The following is a 15,946-nucleotide window of genomic DNA, read 5'->3' as shown; positions in this document are numbered from 1 at the left end:
TCTGAGGTCACACACACGCCTATACATGTATACACACGTATAGACCCCTGTACACATGTACACATACACACAGGCACACGTACACATGCATACACACACCTGCACACACACACAAGCACATGTATACACGCACACACTCGCACTCTTCTAACTGGCCTGGTCCTGTTGCCCCCAGGCTTCGGCCTGGTCAGGAGGCGCTGTCTTGACGCTGACCCCTGGCAACAGCGTGGATGTGCCTACACCAAAACCCAGCATGGCTGCTTCACGGCAGCCCCCTCACATGGACACGTGCAGTGGTCATTACATGGCAGGAGCGTGATGGGGTGAACCCCAGTCTCAAAGGCACAGAGGCAGCACAGTCTCTTAGCTTAGTCCCGTGAACGTGTCCTTTGGGTGCATTGCCATTAGGTACGTTAGATCGGTAACACACTCACTGCTGGACAACATTGCCACGTGACAGAGACTTATCACAAAATGCCTCAGTACATTTAAAAAAAAAAAGTTTTTAATTTTTTCTTCCAGTTTTTTTTTAATCCATCAAAATGAGTCATTCTGATCTATTCCTAGTCAAATAAAAAATTTTTCCCCGTTTCCCCGCCTCTTTTCTCTCTCCTTAGCTTTCTTCTTTCCATTAGGAAAAAGAGAAATGGGAGGAAAAAATAGGATAATCAAAGAAACCAAAACAGGGTCTATTTAAAATGAAATAAAATTGATTTTTAATCAACTAAATCAATTAAAATTAATTTTTAATCAACACTACGTACATATTGTCTACAATTTTCATTTTGTTTCAATGATCTCTATAGCAGTGAGGCACATAGAAACTGCTTAGACACGTAGCATCTTTCAGCAGCATTTTACAATGCTCTCTGTTTCCCTACGTGATAACATTCAGCGCCAGATATGGTGACCGGGGAGCAACTGTCAAAGGGTTACTATCAGAAACCTTGAAATGATAGGAACTGGGCAGTTTCAGAGCTACTATTAGAAACCTTGCAAATGAGGGGAGATAGCAGCCCTGACACTGGCAAGCTCCAGTAATTTTTGACTGTCAGACACAAAACTGGCTATTAAAAGCCTTGAAAATGACAGGAGTGGTCACTTGCAGGACTGCTAGTACCTCAGCACTGACAGAAAAATAGGCTATTTTCTACTTAATGAGCCTGGTTACATTAAGTTTGGGTGAGTGCACAGTCTTTTTTCAGTCCCAAAGTAACACATGTAAATAGTGTGTACCATGAATGTAGGTTGTAGTCGTGTTGGTCTAAGGACATAGGTAGACAAGGTTGTTCAGATTCACCCAAAGAACCCTGTCTGTCTAGTGTGTACCATACAATTTATTGCATTGCCTATTTGTACAAACACAATTCTGAGCACTGAAAAGAAAGCTGAATTAAGGTCTTACTTAACATAGTACTCTGAAGCCTTTTAATCTAAAAATTTCAACATGCTTTTTAAAATGAACTGTTACAGCATCAGTCTCATTTTATAGGTAAGGAAACTCTAAAAGTGTAAATTTAAGAGATTTGGCCCAAGTCACACAATAAGGCAGGGTTACTAAGAACAGAATACAAAATCCCAGAAACCAAATCCCTTTTGCCAACCCATGGACTTTCATCTCTTGATCTTTATACTTCAGCAATAGAAGCCCATCATAGCCAAAATTAATTTCCAGACTCTTTAAAAGAATCTATGAAAAACTTTTACTGCATACTTAGATATCCTTGCCATGTGCTTGGATTGCCACTTAAAACCACCATGGAAATGCATGGCCTCATTTGTGTCAGCAACATTACACAATGGGCTCAGACAGAAAAGTGAAGCATACATTATCCAGCTGAAATTACTGTGGCCTGTTAGGTTATCTAGATTGTTACATGACCCAGTATACCTAGGTCAATAGGGCTTACACAAACCCTTCCAAATGGCATAAATGGACCTTTGGTTAGCAGAACTCATATCCAAAAGATACTTCCTATGGCCTTGATTTAATATTGACTTTGAGGAAAGTAAAGAGGTGCTCCGTGACCAACCCCATGGCCGACACATTACTACGGATTTGCTCATTCTGGACTCTGGACTCAATTAATGTTTAAAAGATAACTCAAATAGGAAGGGGACTGGTGAGTGTTATTAGTGAAGGGTTAGAAGTGGAAAATGCATCTTTCAGAAACTGTTTTAAGGCTTGCTGACATCTTAAGACCAAGTTTTCCTTAGCGATCTCCAGTCCAGGAATGGGTGTGACATAAGTGTGATTAGTAATGAGGTCACAGTCTAAAAGGGTGTGACTTCAGAGAAAACCTGCTAGTTATAACCATTCTCTTGTAGCTAACACTAGGTTTAGCTCCTTGCTGATAGGAAATGTGCAGTGTAATAAATGGCAAAACTATGCAGAACAGTTGAAGTCTGGCAGGGGAATGTTTGCTGGAGTAGTTGCAGGGTAGATGGTCAGAAGTTTCCTTTTCATTAAAGAACTAAAATGAGTTGAAAATTAATTGCTAGAAATTGGAGCATCACAGAAACATCAGCAAGAAAGAACTTCAAGAGATCAAGTTCATCTCTGTGGTGAGCAGAATCAAGTACAGTAAAACTAATCCTTTCAGATATTTGTATAACCAGTGGTTTCTCAACTTTTTTAGACTCAAGGCACAACCTCATTTGACTCAAGGCACCCTTCAGAAAATGCCGTCTCTTCATTTTCACTTTATTGGCTACAGAGAAATAATACAGCAATTCTTCTGTTGCAAGGAACTCAGAAAGATCACAAGTCAGAATGTTTTTCACACCCTGGATTCCTATCTGAAAATTCTGGGTTTATTTTGTGAATCATGTTTGCACACCTAGCAGTGATAACATGGTGTGGCACATCACAGAACCCTTAAAAAGATCTCAAGGCACCCCAAAGTGCTTCAACACCCTGGCTGAGAATCACTGGTCTAACCTGTTCTTGAAAACCTCCAAATCCCTGTTGTAAGAAAGCCAACTCCAGTGCTTCACTACTCATGCAGCTACATTTTCCTAGTCTCCAGCCTAAATCTTCCTTGCTGCAATCTCCTCCAGTTTTTTCAGTTGCTCATGTACTGGTATCTGTTAATCTCACAAAGAATAAAGTCCTACCCCCATGTCCCTAAAAAGTATTGTCCCAGGCCACCTATGTACTGTTCTCTATCAGAATCTCCTTCCAAATATTTTGCAGTACACCCCGTGTTCTTGGCTGGGCACCTGCTGCTATCTGCTTTCAGAAAATAATGATATTTATTTCCTTTAAAGAGAGGGAGTTGTGAGGCTTCATTTATTAATAATGCTCATAAAATGCTCAGAGACCTTTGGATGAAAGACTTAACTTTGGCACACAGACAACACAAGCTATTCTCTTCTATGGAGAGGAGTTATACAGATCCAGAGAGAAGGCCAGCTGGATGTAAGGGAAATGAACAGATGTTACAGTACGTATAATGGTAAAGAGGAAGGGAGGTGATTGAACACATGGAGAAAATTAAATATACAGACCTTACTTCCCTGATTGAGAATAGGAAGAAGGAAATTTCTCAAAGAAAACAATCCTTTATTAGCAAGTGGATTCTCACTCTAGTTTTAAATATTCAAGTTATAGATCACATAGTAGGGGGCAAAACACCTGTTCTGAGACCTTAGATTAACTTCAGGGTTATAGGAAAAGTTTCAAGCTGATGACAATCAGAGTGACTCAGACTCAGCATGCTTTGACAAGACTAACAGCCTTTTGTCCATCAACCTTGGCACCATGCTAGCATGCTATACTGCCAGGCGTCATATAATCATTTTTATAGGTTAAAGGTGGAAACAGGTATTAAAGGTAGAACAGGTATTAAAATCCTTTACTAATCAAGCTGTGCGAGGCGTTCATAAAAGAATAGACTGCAGAAAAGAAACACACGCAAATCATACCTAGCATTATACAAAAAGGGTCAATCAGAAAATGTTAACCTATATAAAAATGTGATCTACAAAGGGTCCATTAGCTCAGTTGAAGAATAGATTTTCTGGCACTCATGGTATCGCAGGATTACTCATTCTAGAGGTTCACAACCATTGGTAACAACCACAAAGACTTTGGTAGCTAGATATTATTGTGATGAGAGCATTAGAATAACAGAGGTAAACAATGTTGAATAAGTCTAAATTACAATGCAGGCACTATAAAAATATTTCAGACAGTGTGTTCATAGCAGGATTGGAACCTCAGTTTGGATTTATTCTGCTGGAAGTCATGCTACAATGTGGGATTTTTTTTTTTGTTTCTTTACTTAGTTCAATTTTCAGGTTTCCCTATAGGGAGCAGCTTCACTGTTGTTATAATTTGAATTGGAAATATAGGGCCATATTCATTTCCTGGGTAACTCCATTGATTTTATTGTTTAACACCAGGGATAAATTTGACACTTCATAATAACTGTATTAGCAATTCATGCTTTCTGTGAAAATTCTCAATCCTGCATATATAAGGCAGCTGATAAAGTGAGCTTCTGTAGTTACTGATTTTATTAGACAGCTCAGAAAATGCTCCACATGACAATATTAAATAACCCAGATTTTGTTTGTTTGTTGGGTGTTTTTCTACAAAATCTTAACTTGTTAATTATCTGGTATGTTCTAGAATAAAATCTGATGCTACATTTTGCTTTAACATTCTCTGTTCTGTTATTTCCCAAAACACAGGAGAATATTTTCTATCTCGAATGCCCATTTGTATGCCTAGTCTTTTTTTAAAGTGCATGTGCAATGATGTTAAATGCAGATACTTATGAACAGCTGGATGTCTTAGCTACACTGGAGCTATATAGCTGGATACACTGCTGCACACGTATTTCTGACAACAGGAGTTTGTATGTTGTGTTTTTTCTTTGGCAGTTACATTGTTGAAGGAAAAGGCCTGCAGTGTGGAATTGATGTGCGTGTTACCTCCCAAATGCAAACCAAAGATTTTCATGTAAATTTTACAACAATGCTTTTTTCTGCATATCATTTTCATGGTAGCCCAACCGCCTTACAGAGTTGCAAAATATAGCCCCCCAGTCAGTGAAGGTCATGAAGTGCCAGTTAAAGATGTTCAGTTCACGCTGCTCCCTCTGCTGCCTTTCAAATACACTTCGCACACAGCCAAAGGAAACAACTGAAGAGCCATAATGCTATGTTTGTTAGAATAACTGGAAACTAGCACAGTTTACAGAAATGTAAGCTATTGCAGGCACAGGAGCTGACTCCTGGATTTGAGGAAGGCTCTGTTTTTAGCTTCCTCTTCTCCTGCAGAACTGTTTCCCCAAGGTGCCCAGAGCAGACAGGGCCGTTACATTTCCATGGTTCTTATTTTCGTGACCTCTGTAGTGAAAATGAGAAAACGTTTCTTTGTGGTTGAGAAGGATTATGTTTTCCAGGCATTCATCTCCATTATGTTCTACAGAACCAAAGCAGTCTGGGTGACAATGTTAAAGGGAAGAATTCAGAACACTTTTCCAGGCAACTGCAGGAGCAGCAGAAGAAAAAGGAACTTATTTTTGTTACTGACCCAAACTATGCAGTAGGACTTGGGTGGAAATAGCAGCCCTAAACAGAGCATTGTACAATATTGGGGAGAAACAGCTAGAAAGGTCTCAGAACGGACACAGAAGTAGGTCACTTGGACACAATAGTAAGGGGTTCAGGAAAACCATGAGGGATTTTTTCCCCTTATTTATGAGTATAGTTATGGAGCTAAGTGCTTGAACAGTATAGGACAGTGATTCTCACACAGTGCAGGATGCTACAAGATTCTTTTAAGGGTGCTGCAGGGCGCCACACAATATGAATACTGTTATATGTGTGAACACCTACACTTGATTCACAAGATAAAACCTGAGATTTCAAATAGGAATCCATATAGCGTCAAAAGCGTTCTTTTGGCAAAAAATGTTTCTGAGTTCTTTGCAACAGAAGGACTGCTTAATTGTTTTTCTGTAGTCAAAACACAAGTGAAAACTAAGACCTTGCATTTTCTGAGGGGCGCCTTGAGTCTAAAAAAGTTCAGAACCACTGTCATAGTAGCTTTATTGGCATGCACATACAGGTTAAGTACAGACATTCAAAAAGCCCAAGGCAGAATTGATCCAATCTACACAGGTTTCTCTAAGATGCATAGATTGGATCAGGAGTGAACGGAACATTTGTTCGCCCTTCACGGGGGGGACGGGAGGCAGGCAGATGCCTGCACTGGCAGAAGCCGGAAGGCAGGGCTCCATTCCCACCACCCTCTACCCAAATGCCTGATAGCTGCAGACAGGAGCCATGGCTCAAAGCCGTATGGCTGTCTGCCATGCCAAAAACCCAGGGTGGGGACGTGGATCAGAGCCTCCGCCACATGGGCCCAGACATGAACCAGCAAACTGGGGGGACCCTGCATAGTGAGAGGGCTCCCTTCCTCTTCCTCACTCCCAGTTCCCGCCACAGTGGACAACTGTGCAGCTCTGAGCCTCAGCTCCTGCTTGTAGCTGTCAGACAGTCATGTGCAAGGGGAGGGGAGGAGCAGAGCCCCTACTGCTTGCCCACCCCAACCTGCACTTGTTGCAGGGGGCAGGATGGGGGTCTCGCTTTCCCCCCTGCTGCTGACAGCTAGTTGGGGAGCAGAGTGGAGGAGCGAAGCCACGCTGGCCAGCTTGGCCAAGCATCAGGGAAGGGGGGAAGTCCCCGTCATGTAGCACCCCCCCCATGCTGGCTGTGGGGGGCTGGGGTAGGGACCTTTGCTCCCACTCCTTGCTCTGCCCAGCTGATAGGCACAGGCAGGATTCAGGGTTTGGGAGCAGAGGCTTTTCTGCCTCAGCTCTGTGACAGCCTGGGGGTCAGGCCTGCCTGGTGCTCGGCCAAAGCAAAAGAGCACAGGCTGAGGGTAGCCAACCCGTCCCATGAAGTGGGGTTAATGGGGGATCCACAAAGGTTCTTGGGCTGTCAGGACTGTGACCTAACTTGAGTTGGGAGGGTATCTGGGACAGAAGTTTGATAAACCTGTCTAACCTAAACAGATTATATCTGATACTACATCTGTCCAGGTCTATCTTACATTGGGTTCCACCATTTTTAAACTGGTCTGTCTGCACCGAACTTCTGTAGACCAGTTTCCAACCACTTAAACTGGAAAAAGTGTAATGTCTGCACCTGTATTCAGAACTCTTCATAGAGGTGATATCTTTTATTAAACCAACTAAATAGTTGTAAAAAGTCTTTATTTGCCAGCTTTCAGGCTCACTCTCCCTTCCTCAGGCAAAGGAGAATGCACAGATTGTAACATTTCTCCCAGGTAGGAATGAAACTTCATATTGTACAGGAGAATAGAAAGATGTTATAGGTTCCCCTGGGTGGAAAAGTTACTTTTATGCAAATTAGGCTCAGATAAAAGTTGGAGCAGTCTGCTTACCTCCATGGTGTCTGATGGCAGGCTGGGTGTTGAAATTTTCTTCCTTCTTGGTAAAATGAATTTCTGTTGCACAGGAGAGAGGGTTGATAAATGTATCTCCTGGCTGAGGCAGTTCTCTTGTGTAGAGGTTGTTTTCCAGGTATGCAAATTCAGATCAAACAAAGGCTGGAGTAGGGCTGGAATTCTCCAGGTCTCTGGAAGTTGGACTTTTGCTTCTTTTTTATAGAAAGTTTTCATTTTGAAGTAGCTGAGATATCTTGCATGTTTCAGGGATACATGTCTTAACCTGGCAAAGAGGGTTCTTTGGGTAGATGTATAAATAATATTTAGTTGCTCTAATAAAAGATAATCACATCTACCCAAAGAACCTTGTCTGCCTATGTCCTTAGACCAACATGGCTACATCCAACAACCCCACCATGTCTGCACCTGGCCACACAGTCTGAGGGCATGCACAGCAATTGGACATGTAGCCTATTTACAATTTCATGTCTAATTTTCTGAAAAGCTGATCTCTAATCTACTTTTCTCTGTTTGTGCCATTCACTTTTGGTATTTTTAATCTGTTCAGGCACTAAAGAGAGATGAGTTCATTTCACTGTTGTTTATAGTCAGCCTGACGTTAAGCATCTCATCATTACCACTCCTGCAAAATTTGGGTTAGAAACACTGAAGAAGGGTGTAAGCTTATAATTTATTTTTGAAATATACTTTGCATTTTAATTTAATAGAAACATTTCTACCAGTCTTTGCAGTAAATTTAGGGAGGGGGTTTGATGCTTCATTTACAAAACCTGAAGCTTGCAGAAAGGCAATCTCAGAATGCAGCTGGCTCTGTTCTGTAGCTTCAACAATAATGTCAAGCAAGTTTCATCCAAGGGTCCAGGGGCAAGTTAAATTCCACAACTGTACTGTAGAGTAGGTCAGTATTAAAGGGCTACTTTCCATTTCTGCCATTGAAATTAAGAGAATTAAAACAGAGCTAAATTTGGTTCCTAATATTCATGTTGCCTATGAAAAAAACAAAGCTTCAAGCACCCAGGTTATCAAGACAGGCAGCAATAGAAAGGGAAACACAACCTAAAAGTAGAGGTGCACCAATATATTGGTCCATATTGTATTGGCACCGATAAAAGGAAAATTGCCATTATTGACAATTGGCTGTTTTTGGCTGATGTGGCCAATAATGTCACCGATACATGCTGGTGCATGAGTACACAAGGACAGGAATACAACCCGGTAGCTTAGAGAGCAGCCTGCTGCCAGGAAGTCTGTGGAGGGGGAAGGGTGTGTGTGGGGGGCAGATCAGGGCTCCCTTCCAGTGAGGGATGGGGTTGGGCTGGGCTGGGGCAGGGGCTGTCCAGCCAAAGCAGGGCAGGGTGCAGGATGGAGTCATGGGCAGCTCATCTCGGGGGGCAGGGAGGGGGACGGTGCGCTGCATGCACCGCTGGGGGAGGCATGGGGGGCATGTGCCCCCTGGATTAGTGCGCAGGGCAAAGGCTAGCTTACTACTGTGGGCTGGGGCCAGGGGCTGTTCCAGCCTCTTCCTAGTTGGCTCCATCCTGCAGTGGGCAGCCCACTCCATGCTCCATCCCTTGCTCTCCCCACCCCAGCTGGACAGCACCTGCCCCAGCCCCACTCCCTCCCTCAGTGTGGGGGAATCAGTCTTTCCCACCATGTCCCTTCCTCCCCCACAGACTTACCAGCTGGACACTGCTCTCCAAGCTGTCAGGCTGCATATCAGCAATCAGATTGGTATTGGCTGATATGGCTGGTTAATAATTGGCTGTCGGTATCAGCCAAAAAAATCTTTATTGGTGCACCCCTACCTAAAAGTGCTCATTCCAGGCCTGTGCTCTATCTGTACATAAACTGAAGTGTGTTTCTACAGATCTAAAGGAATGCTTTGAAAGGGTTTAATATTTTGCATGCTGGTCTAGTAAAATGCACAAGGTATTTTCAAAATACAATGTGAACTTGTAGAAATACCTTGCAGTATTATAGACCTTTTTGTAGGTCTTGACACTTTGAAGTGCAACTGCACTGCAGCTGAGTGAACAGCTTTCTCTGGAGCCCCCAGGGGGAGAAAGGATAGTTTAGGTGGCTAAAATAGTACAGTGTAATGGCATTTGATTACGCTTTTCAATAACCTGCCCCAAAAAGCAAGGACTAGAGACTGGTTTTGGGTACCTAGGAGGGAATTAATTGGGAAGCTTTCAGTGCCTGTGATGACTCAGCTGCTTCTCCTCCCACTTCCACTCTATCTGTACTATAGCAAAGATTGTCAAATCCTCTCTGCAGTATATCTCACTGACTGAGCCCCATCTAATTTAATTTGCTCTGTTATGTGGGGCAAAAAATTCAGTGCAAACCCAAATGCCCCATCAATGACACCCCCCCCAAAAAAAACAAACAAACTCCAGCAAACCAAAACCCTGTAAGTGATAACTTCAAATTTCTTCTGACCAACTACATTTAGAACAAAGTTAGAAAATAATTAATGGAACTCAAGCTTCATTTTCTCTACTTGAAAAATCCTAAGTTGAAAAAAAAGAAAGGAAGATGGGCCCTGTGTCAGGCAGATGGGCTGAAATACACAGTCCATGGGTGTGAGAAAACGAGAGCTGGAAAAACAATAAATAAAAGATCGAGGTTACCTGTGGTCTAGAGTCAAGCACTGACACAGGGAGTGCTCTAGTCAAACAGCTGTTTCTGTTTGGGCTCAAGACTTGATCCATTACAGAAGATGCAGGAGTTATGGGATTTACATCCTGCATGTTGGCAAGACTACACTTCGGGGTGAGTGTTCCTCTGAAAGCAGGATGTGGCCAGTGTAAGTTAACCACAAGGGAGGATCAGATGTCGTTTCTTGTTGGGATTGTGAAAGGCTGCATATAGGCTGTCTAAAATGAATCTGTGCTCCTGAGCAGAAATGCAGTTAAGGAGAAGTTATGAGGCAAGTGAAACCAGTCTCTTTTAAGGCAACTAGTACTTGACTGAACGCATGAGGAAGATAAAATATGCTTATCAGGGTAGACAAAAGAACAGAGTACAAAATACTTATTTAGAGAGTCTGCTTCCCATTTACATTAAGACCTCTTTGAACTGTGATACTCACTTTAAGGGGCCCCTTTAGACCCAGAACAGTATAGAAGGAGCCTAAATGTAAATGAGAATAAGGGGCAAAATGCAAAGGGTGCATAGGCATCTAACCTGTTTATCCAAAGCAGTGATGAGGAAAACATATGATGAACTCATCCCTCTCTGGAAACAAAGAGGCATACACCTGTACAAGGGGGTGGGGATATGTGGAGACCTGTCTGGACTTAATAAACCAGACCTGTCAAAGAAATGCGAGAAATGTGACAGCTGAGAGTCAGGTAGGAAGCGGGATGTATGCTGGGTCTTATGAAGAGTCCTTAGAAGAGCGTCAAGAGGAGAGGAAGAAGGTGGACCAGAGAGGGAACATTCCCTAGAAATGTAAGATATTGCACATTTTCTTCTACCACCACAAAGGAACCTATCTACCTGAGTGTTTGCAAAATACAAGACCACTTCTCCTTCTTTAACCCCGCATTCTTTTTGTAAGTATGGCATCTTGTATTGCTGCAACCCATATGGTTTTAAAACGTTGTCTGGGAGTTTCACACAAGTCACCCTGAAGAGATGAAACATCTCTACTCTGGCTTTGCCTACATTAGGCAAGGGAGCTGAGGCTAGGCTGGCTTGCTGGGTGTTAGATAACGCTGACCTAATGCTCATCTTTCTCCTACTGTGAGTGCAGTTTAACACCTTGTAACCTCACTTTAGTTTGTTGAAGTCAACTCCAGTCGGGAGCCAAGAGCCTACCCATACAGTCCTCTCCTCAGGGATCTTGTAACAGGGGGCTTAGTGCTCCTGTTACTTGAAGAGGAGAAAGGCTGCAAACAAGGCTCAAGTGGGACTCAAGGGAGGGCCTGGAAGGGGTCCCTGTATAAGCCCAGGGCCTGAGCTGGGCCAGGCAGACTGGCCTGGAGGCCATGGAAGGAAGATATGTAGAGTAGGAAGGCTGCAGAGGAGTTCTTGACGTACACCAGGATACACTGGAGTCCTGGAGTAGGGCAGGCAAGCAGAATATTCTGGACTTGCCTGAAGAACACTGCTCCAGAGAGGGGCAGAGACAGGGCTAGAGACCCCGTTGAATTAACTGGGCCTGGAAGTAGGACTGATAACACCTGCAAGGCTTGGGTGTGGCTAGAAAGAGAGATTGAGGAGGTCAGATCCCCTCTCAGCCTTCCCAGCCCTCCTCCACCTTAGCCCTTAAGGTGATGAGCAGTTAGATCGTAGCTCATGAGTGGATGAGATCTCATTCAGGGATCCCTGGGGCAGCCTCCCATTTCTAAACACGTATTTATACCAAGATGCGGCAGGCAAGGAGACAGGGAGGTAGCCTTGAGAACAGGGTGGAACAGAGGCTAAGTAGCCACCAGGGAGCATCATGGCTACCCCAGGAGAAGCCTTTGTTACAGACCTATTCAGCTGTTCTTTCTGCCCTAGCAGTCTTTCATTTCTGACAAAAGCTATTTCTGTGCTTTCCTAGAGCTTTCTCAGGCATCTTCTGTGCTCCTTCTCAGCAAGAGAAATATTGTCCAGTCACCAGGCTTGGAAGAGTTTCTTCAGACTCTTTTCATTAAGACTGTCACAAAGTACTCAAACATTTTTTTTTTAAATACCTTGCTCTATGGGCAGTCTGCTTAGCTCTTGTCCATCACACCTTGATGTTAGTTAAAATACGGAGTGTGGGAGGCTGCCCTGGTCTTATTATAATAACCACCCGGATTGTGGTCCTCGCCTTATGGGCCAATTGCATGGCTCCATACCTTCCTACACCATGACCCATGCCTTGCAGATGGCATCCTTACAGGTTTCATAGTTGGTAGGGTCAGAGGGGACCTGAGCAGATAATCAAGTCCGACCCCCTGCCATTGGCAGGAAAGAATGCTGGGGTCAAACGACCCCAGCAAGGTGATTATCTAGCCTCCTTTTGAAGACCCCCAGGGTAGGAGAGAGCACCACTTCCCTTGGAAGTTGGTTCCAGATCCTAGCCACCCTGACTGTGAAGTAGTGCCTCCTGATATCTAGCCTGAATCTACTCTCAGTCAACTTATGGCCGTTATTCCTTGTTACTCCCGGTAGTGCTCGGGGGAACAGGGACTCTCCCATAGCCTGCTGGTCCCCCTTGCCAGTTTGTAGATGGCCACCAGATCCCCTCTCAGCCTTCTCTTGTGGAGGCTGAACAGGTTCAGGTCCCATAGCCTCTCCTTGTAGGGCCTGCCTTGCTGCCCCCTGATCATGCGAGTGGCCCTCCTCTGGACCCTCTCCATGCTGTCCACATCCCTCTTGAAGTGCAGCACCCAGAACTGGACACACTACTCCAGCTGTGGCCTGACCAGTGTTGCATAGAGGGGGAGGATCACCTCCTCGGACCTGCTCATGATGCATCTGTGGATGCATGACAAGGTGTAGTTAGCCTTCCTAACTACGTCCCCGCATTGGCGGCCCATGTTCATTTTGGAATCAATAATGACTCCAAGATCCCTTTCTGCCTCTGTGCTGACAAGAAGGTGTCCTACTTATTTCTGATAAAGCCGCTTGCTGGGCCTTCTGACACCTCAGCCTCTGTCAGCCCCACTCTGGGCCTTCAGACACTTGGCCCGTCTCTCAGGGCACCTGGCCCCTCAATAGACCCCAGACACTCAGTCCCTTTCCAAGGGCTCTGAACCCCACACTGGGTCCCCAGGAACCTCTTGCATCCCCTTAGTTCCTACCCAAACCTCTGGATGTTATAGATGTTGTTCTCCTTGCTGGCCATCAGGAGCAACAGACTTCCTGCTGGATGATGTTCCTTCACCAGCTCCCAAAATGTTACTGCCAGCCCTGCTCTCAGGGTCTGGACTTATATCCTATCTACACCCAGCCCTCCTCCAATCAGGTGACTCACTTGATCAGGCCCGGCCTCACCTTCTGGCCCCCTGGGTCAACTGACCCTGCAATTAGCCCTGACCTCCACCTGCCAGTGGCTCTGCAAGCTGCCTGACCTCTTAACATGGCAGGCATATCAAGTGCCCTGCCACAGTGATCTTCTTCATGCTACAGACAGAGAATTTTGTATAGCTTTGCTGTGCTCCTTCCCATTGAGTTAGTTCTTCAGAAGAGTACAGACAGCCAGGCAGCCTGGCTAACGCCTCCTCACCAGATGCAGGACAGACCAGCATGCTCTGGTATGACATTTTGAACCACTAGCTTGTCTCTGCCTGTGGCCATGTGAGGATGCTGCAGGGCCTCCCAAAGCCATTTCTTATGTCAAATTCATTGCTCCTAAAACTAACTGTTGCTCTTCCGAAGCAAATTGTGTTTCTGTTCATCAGCACATCTCACTGCTGGTCACCACAAATAGCTTTTGCAGGCTATGTGGTGTAGGACTGGGAGAAGCTTTGGTCCCTGATTCGATTAATCAGAGATTCAGCCTAATTCGGTGGCCAAATCTCCAAATCCAAATCAAATCAGGAGACCCTTTAATCTCTCCAAATCGAACTGGAACTGAATAGGGCCCTTTTCTCACACCCCTAATGTGATGTGCTTGTTTCAGCAGATTTTGGATTTTCTGGATTCAGGGTAATACACTTTCTCTCTATTTGGGGTAATGTATAGGAAATCAATGCATGCATTTGTTACCTACTAGAATGATAGTAATGAGAGATATTCAACATCTCTATGATAGACTCATAGTTATTTCTAAGAACAACTCCCCAAGTTTCTGTAAGCTATAATGCACTCTGGGCATGTCCAGATGAGCGTGCACATGTGGTATGTGATGCTGCAGTGGCGCAGACTGCACATGTCACACATGCAGGTGCTCACTGAGTTGCAGTGCAACAGGATTCAAACTCACACTTGAAAAAAGCAGGGTGGTGCATGTGGCAGCAGTGTGCACCACCCAAAACCAGAGCCTGATCAGCCGGAGCTATACTCCGACCACCGGCTAGGCTCCAGTGGCAGCAATCCAGCACATGGAGTCCCAGGAAGACTCTAGGACCCCAGGTAAGATTGCTGGGGCCAGTCCAGACGCTCTCATTTGGACATGCCCTCTGTTTGTTAAATGTGCATACCCTACCTTGGTGCTCCTGGGCCCTGCTTCTTAAATGTGTCTCATGTGCATGGATCCATTGTAACTGCACAGAGCTGCCCACACTTTTATGATGACACTAAATATGGCAAGAATTGCTTTACAACACTGTGGACAAATGAGTGTTTTTGACAGGTTGCTAGCCAGGTCAGACTCCTGTAAGTAACTCAAAGTAACCTTAGGTTATTGTTCTTGTTTCTTTTGATAGTCCAGGCACAATACCTCTGCCTGCTTAGATTGTATTGATGATGAGGTAGTTAAAGTCACTGTGCCTTTATGACTCCACTCAAGGCATACAGTCAAACACCTTGCCTACTACCGCTGCACTGACTAGTATGGGATCTGGTTAGATCTAGGCTCCACGCCTGGCAGGTCAGTTTGTCAGATGGGGAGGATGGTAGAAGAACATGTCCTTTCCCCATTTGATGTTAGCCAAAAGGGTACGTGTGATCTTAGCCTACAAGAAGACGTGAAGCAGATAACAATCCAAAGGCAAGAGATCAGGGGAATAAGGGGCTTTGTGGTGAAAGAACTTTTAGATATATGAAAGAAGAAAAAAGGGTGAATGGTTCTGAAGACATGGAAAGCTACTGAAAGCATAGGGTCTAGCACAAAAAAAGTAATGAAAAGACCTATTCAGATTTTTTTTAAACTATTAAGAATCTTTTGTGTTTTTTTCTTTCATTTTGGAATGGGGAAAAAAGGTCAAAATCTCAGAATTTCCCACAAAATGGAAAATCAGTCCACTCTAATAATGAAACAAAGAGTGGGGAAAGCTGGAAACAGAATTTGGAGGAATGTACAGGAGAGGGAGAGCTCCCTCTCCGTGTTCTATCCATCCATCTGTCCATCCAATCTATGGTATGTCTAAGTATACATTATTATAGTCGCTAGGTCAGTGGTTCTCAATCTTTTTAGACTCAAGGACCCCCTCATCGGATACAAGGCTTCCCTCACCAGATTTGAGACATCCCTCAGAAGCCCTTCTAATTTTTTTAACTACAGAAAAATAATAGAGCAATTCTTGTGTTGCAAAGAACTTGGAAAGACCATAGCAGGTCAGAACAGTTTTAACACTGAGGATCCCTATTGAAATCTCTTGGTTTATTTTCTGAATCATGTTTGCACTCCTAACAGAGCTGACATTGTGTGACACTCCTTGGCACCCTTAAAGTGCTACAGGGCATCTAAGAGCGCTACACTACCTGGCTGAGAATCACTGCTTGTAATAGGGTGGTAACTGGGCACCCAAAAACATTTTATGCCACCCCATTCTAAAGGCAGTCCGCCCTGCTCTTTCCTGCCACACCTTGATGTAAATAGATGTACGTATTGCAGGAGGCTCCTCTGATCTTACT

The 15,946-nt window shown here is 44.3% G+C and overlaps 1 long non-coding RNA gene across 1 annotated transcript in view; it reads left to right on the top strand.

The window, feature by feature from the left end:
• Positions 1–6,902, top strand: part of LOC109292453 — a 17,811-nt gene extending 10,909 nt beyond the window's left edge. The window contains exons 2-3 of the long non-coding RNA XR_002096126.1: positions 3,471–3,474; positions 6,892–6,902. This is a non-coding gene — a long non-coding RNA (uncharacterized LOC109292453). The remainder of the gene's footprint in view (positions 1–3,470; positions 3,475–6,891) is intronic.
• The last annotated feature ends 9,044 nt before the right edge of the window (positions 6,903–15,946 follow it).

Source organism: Gavialis gangeticus, unplaced genomic scaffold (assembly GCF_001723915.1).
Source record: "Gavialis gangeticus isolate Ggan-Ray unplaced genomic scaffold, GavGan_comp1, whole genome shotgun sequence".
Taxonomy (NCBI): domain Eukaryota; kingdom Metazoa; phylum Chordata; order Crocodylia; family Gavialidae; genus Gavialis; species Gavialis gangeticus.
Note: the sequence above shows the minus strand (reverse complement) of the source record. Positions and strands in the feature narration are given on the sequence as shown.